The sequence below is a fragment of the Leptodactylus fuscus genome, chromosome 10 (genome assembly GCF_031893055.1).
Source record: "Leptodactylus fuscus isolate aLepFus1 chromosome 10, aLepFus1.hap2, whole genome shotgun sequence".
NCBI lineage: Eukaryota > Metazoa > Chordata > Amphibia > Anura > Leptodactylidae > Leptodactylus > Leptodactylus fuscus.
Genome location: NC_134274.1, coordinates 15557640 through 15563639, shown reverse-complemented (window position 1 = coordinate 15563639; position 6000 = coordinate 15557640). Strand labels below are relative to the sequence as shown.

Here is a 6000-nt window from a genome sequence, read left to right as displayed (position 1 = left end):
CCTCAATGTAGTGCATGTAGGAATCTGTGACAACGGATAAACAGTCAGGGCATAGAGGACAACAGTCTTAATAAATTTCTCCCATCCAGTTTCTGATTTAACAGGTGAATAATATTGCTAATTATTTGTATATTTCATCTCTCATGTCATTAGTTTTGTGAGGCAGAAAGTAGCGCCACAACCAGAATGTGTAGTACAGTTTTACAATACTGTAGAGATTTCTGTGGTGTAAATGATTCATTTCTGCTTTCTCATCCAGAGCATTACTATACGTGTATGTTTTATGTTTAGACCAAGTGCATACACTATTATGATACGTACATACTGTAGGGATCCAAAATATGATGTCCATACTGGAAGGCTGCTTCAGGGTAGGTAGGGTATGGAATAATGCTACTGTCATGACTTTGCTGTTTGTAGATGGCTGTATAGTTATATCCCATAACGTCATAATATTCTTAACTGAAATGACCATTTAACTATTTCTCTTTGCAGCTTACAGTAAATCCCTTGAAACAGGATCTACCGGACTAGAGGATTAGGATACAGGATGTGACATATCTTTTCTAACTACAGTCACAACTTTCTTTTACTGGGTGGTAAGTGTAAAAAAAAAAAAAGCAAAAAAAACAAACATCAACAACCACCTAGAAATGGGGTAAATGTCATATTACACAGCAAGGTACTAACAACTAAGGGTGGGTTCACACCTGCGCCTGGGCTCCGCTTTGCAGGTTTCCGTCTTCTGCCCAAGGAACTGAACAAGAGACTGAAACCCGGCGGTCAGTTTTCAAACCCATTCATTTGAATGGGTTTGCAAAGTGACTGCCCGCGAGCGACTTCTGGTCTCCGTGGCAAAAGTTGTTGTTTTTTTTTTTTTTAACTGGACACAAAATCCTGCATGTCCGACTTTGTTTCACTGCGGAGAACCACAAGACGCTCACGGGCGGTCACTTTGCAAACCCATTCAAGTGAATGGGTTTGAAAACTGATCGTCGGGTTTCTGTCTCCTGTCCAGTTTCCTGACCCGCCCTAATACTAGCTTACACAATCCTTGTTTTAGTTACAATGTTTGGAAACACATGAACTGAGATATAAATATTTATGCAGTAGCATGATTAAATCTAAGGGTATGTTCACACGACGGAAAATAAAGAGGAACTCCTCTTCATTTTCCGCCGTTGTTGTCATTTTCGCCCACAGTCTAGCCATGAAGGGATGCTGTTGCAGTGCATCGGCATTCTGTCACGGCTTCCTGCTGCTTAGCTACGGATGAAGGGGCATGATCAGCAGGGAGTCTCGCGCCATGGACTGCATTGCAAGATCGAGAAGGAGGTTTCTTTTTATCTTCGCCCGCTATCTCTGCCTCACATTGACAATAATGAGAGGCAGATTCCGGGTGGCAAATCCACAACAAATTCCTCTGTGTGAATGTACCCTAACAGCGAAATATCACTATGCAATGCCTATAGCCTATAAGTGAGAAGGTCAGTGGCACAATGACTCAGATAGTGGCAGGAACAGGAGTGAGGTGAGAATGTACATGTATATTAAAAAATAAATAAAATACATGGATTGGTCAAAAAACTGATTCATACATAATCTGCATACCATAAATCCATTGTTTTTGATGGATTAGTTATTGAGTGTCTGTCAAAAATTCAGTTTTTGACTTTTTTTTTCCCTCCCTTTTTCATTCTGAGCATGCAGAGAGATGAATGAAGAGGGAAAACTGACACATATAGATTACTATCTGTTGGTAATCCGTTTGTGTCTGCCTTCCATAGACCTCTATGTAAAACAACAACAACAAAACGGATTTGTTTCTGCCAGTCGTGCATCCTTATTTTTTGGATGTAGCAAAAGTGCTGCAAGTCCATCTATTGTCTCCGTCCAGAATCACAAGCGAGTCATGGGGGATTCAAGTGTTAGGCTGTATTCACACAGAGTAACGCCAGCCGTTTTTTGTGTGCTTTTTGCACATAGCGCGGCGTTAATGCCGCGTATACGCCGCGTTAACGCCGGGCAATGCCACCGCTAAATAGTGCGGCGCTACGCGGCGTTAACGCGGCGCTATTTGCAAAAAGCACACAAAAAACGGCTGGCGTTACTCTGTGTGAATACAGCCTTAGACTCTTTCCTCGTCTTCTCCAGTATGAGTCTGTCTGCAATCCAAAGAAATGTCACCTCTTAGGCACTGGATGTAAAAGGTAAGGATTGTTCCTGTGTTACCTGTGACTGGCATCTGGTTAGTACTGTTGGAGTGAAGGGCACACGGGATTTAGATTGAGCACCTTCTGTTTCTATCAGTCCTTATTGACCCTCAAATTAAAAGATGGAAACTTTCTTACGTGCAAAAACATATACAAAAAACTTTATCTTACATGGAAAACTGAAGTTCCAAGTTTTTTTGGGTTTTTTGAACATTAGTCAATGATGACTGATGCAAACCAAAGGTGTTCTGTCTGCATCCATTATTTTGTCAATTTTTCAGTCTGTTGTTCTGATCACATGACAGTGTAAACGTAGCCTTACAAAACCAGTCTTAGGCTGGGGCCCCACGTGACATCCCCCAGCCTTAGGCTTCACTCTCACGAAGTAACGCGCCGTTCATTTAGACACGTATACACGTGTCAGAGAGCGGCGCTTCAAAACAGATCCCATTGATTTCAATGGGTGCCGGCTTACACGTGTAATCCATTGAAACCAATGGGATCTGTGAGAATGGAGCCTTACTGCGATAGACTTAGACTTACCAGCGAGCATTCAGGCTTCAAATCCAGTGTTCACTACATCTGTAGGCAGCATATCATACAGCATAAAGTAAGTGGAAGTGGTCCTGTCATTTCTATAGACTAGAAATAATATACAAAAGTAAATCGCTTTGAAAAATAAAATTGTTTTTACTAAGTTTGGGATAAAATCAACCAACAAAGTTTGCAAAAGGTTCATGTACATTAGTGAATACATGAAATTCACATTAGGATTTAGAAATTAAAAAAAAAAAAAATATATCCCTAAAGCGGTTTCTTAAATAAATACTTATTTTACTAGTTGAAACTACAGTTTCCTTTGGTAGAGATTTCAGAAAAGAAACATTTTGTGCAGAAAACAAAACAAAACATACTGGTGTTATTCATTGATGACAAGCTGAAACCATTTACATCATGTTGCTAATTGAGAGATTTTAAGGTTTTTTTTTGTTTTTTTAGGCGTTGATTACATATGTCTGTCTTCTAGTGTTAGGTTTCATAGCTTTAGTCTATTACCTGTAAACTAAGCAGCAGCAAGATTCATTATTTTTTTTTGTAGTTTAAACAAAAAAAAAAAGTAGAATTTGTAATAAATTAAGTTTGTGATGGTTTGCTGTTCCTATACCCCTACTATAAAGTAACAGAGCAGGTTTATTCGTGGTTGGATGTCCTTGAGCACTCTGTAGGTCAGCTCTTTGATGTCGATGTCCAGGTGACGACGACCATCCTTCACAGATGACCAGAAGACTCATCTTGCTGTCAGATGCGTAGCCACTGCAGGAGTCTCCAGGGGAGCTTGACGGGATGTTTATAGGCATAGTGAAACTCTAGAACAGCTGTGTTCTGATCCTCTTATCTAAAAAGGAAGGGAAACATAGGTAATATATATGTGGTCATGCATTAACTATCACAGTAAGACAAAACCAACGATACATGTCAAAACAAATCAATGTCTACACCCCAGGGAACAATGTCAAGGAAAGGCCTACAGTATGTTCACTTTTCAACAGAAGTCTGCTCCTTCATCAGGCCACACGATACGCCATCATAAGCAATTACATAAATACTTTTATGGACAAGGCTGGATTTAACTAAAGACATGTGTATAAGGGTGGATATACACATCCAAACACTATAGGGGGTTGTGAAAAGTGTAGGATTGCTTAAAGGGGATGTCCAGTTTCAGAAAGATATACAGATAGAAGTTTGTGTAATGAAAAGTAACATTTTCTAGTATACTTTCTTTATCCATTCTTCATGGTTTTATAGATCTCCGTTCGCTGTCATCCATTCAGCTTACTTCTAGTAGATAAGAATCAGCCTAAGATCATGTGAAGGACACATGTACGTTACAGATGAGCAAGTAGTATTCGATCGAATACCTCGCCGCCATAGGAATGCGTGTAAGCGGCCAAACACCAAGGGGTTAAGTGCAACGAATATTCGATGTGTTTAACCCCTTTGTGTTCGGCTGCTTACACACATTCCTATGGCTGCGAGGTATTCGATTGAATGCTACTCACTCATCTCTAATGTACACAAATTGGTAAAAAAACATGTCAGATTACTGTGGCGTGACTAACAAGCGGTGTACTCGTGTGTTCAACACATGACCATGGAGGCAAGCAGAATGAATGACAGCAGGCAGAGATCTAGAAAACCATGAAGAATGCCACAGAAGGATGTTGGAAAATTGCATAGCTTTCCATTGTAGAAAACAACATTTTGTGTTTCAATATTTGTCTGAAATTGGAAAACCCCTTCACTCTCAGAACCCACAAAACGAGCCCCAACCAAAAAACCTTACCGAAAAAAACATGGCGGATCACATGATTTTCACAGAAAGCATGCAAAGTTTTTTATCTGCGGACTTTCTGCCCCCATTATACCTACATTGAAAAATCCAGAATTTCCATAGGTATAATTGATACGCTGCAATTTACAAAAACGCAACAGATTTTGAAAGCGCAGCATTTCCTCTGAAGATCTTTTTCTGCAACGTATAGATGGGATTGACTAGAATCTTATCCACTTGGCAGGTACTGAACAACAAAACGTTTTTGGGGAATTTTTTTTTGCCACAGAGAAAACTAGGTGTTTTCGCAATGTGGGCCCTTAAGCCCTGGACTATAGAAATGTTTTTGGGGCTTTTTGTCATTTTTACTCAGAACATTTATCAACACTTGAAGAGTAGGTATGAAGATTTCTGGATCTATTTGCACACAACTGTACTGTATACACAATGGCGGGTGAAAGCATGAACACATTCGTTTCTATGGGCTCATAATGAAGAGCCACAAAATATGTCCACGTCGCGGTTGGGTCCATACTTTTCAATATATGGATCAGTGAAAATCACGGCTGATGCACTGCTGGTTTTACCGAGCCATGCACTGGTTGGACTTGATGGACTAATGTCTTCATCCAACCTCATCTACTACGTAACTATGTAACATAGACCTAACCTATGGAGAACACAGTGGAGGTTATGTAGGACATTGGAAAATGGTTGGAATAAATGCCCCACAGTCATGTATAACAACTGTAATAACTCATGATCATAATTTAGGAACATATAATGCAGATAAAGCATTCTCTGCCTTATCTCTTAATAGCAGGGAAACCTCTAAAAACCATACAAGTTGGGACAGTCTTCCAAAGTAGTACAGCATAGAGAACTGAGGAAACTGGACAAGCTGCTAAGTTATATTTACATACAGTGGGTACATAAAAAAAAGCTATATGGCTGCAATTCAAAGGTGAAAAAGCAGGGAGCGCCCTCTATTGGTTTGCTTGACTGAGGCTCTGTCTTCCTAATTTCATCATGGAAGTCAGATTTGCATATTCTTCCCATGTTCCTTTGCATAGTGGAGCGCTCATGGCTTAATGAGACTCCGCACACCTAAACGGTGGTTCTCTCCCTATGGAGTGACGATATCCCCTCAACCCTGTCTAAGCCTCTCACCTCGGCCAGGTCAGTCCTCTCTGCACCAAGCTGATGAGATGCAAATACATCGAAACAGCTGTCCTTGGCTGAGGGACTACCTGGTAAAATCCCAATATCATTGCAAACAAAGGCCTCTGAGAAGGTCGGCATGATGTTAAAGGGAGCGCCCTCTATTGGTTTGCTTGACTGAGGCTCCGTCTTCCTAATTACATCATGGAAGATAGACTTGAACATTCTCAGTGAGCGCCCTCTATTGGTGTGCACGCCTGAGGCACTGGCTTCCTAATTACATCAACGAAG

General features: G+C 40.6%; 1 protein-coding gene across 1 annotated transcript in view; it reads right to left on the bottom strand.

Moving 5' to 3' along the window:
* Positions 1–2949: 2949 nt before the first annotated feature.
* The window catches only part of PWWP2B (PWWP domain containing 2B), a 37196-nt gene continuing 34145 nt past the window's right edge, over positions 2950–6000 (bottom strand). The window contains exon 3 of the mRNA XM_075258625.1: positions 2950–3609. The gene's annotated coding sequence lies outside the window, so the exon portion shown is untranslated. The remainder of the gene's footprint in view (positions 3610–6000) is intronic.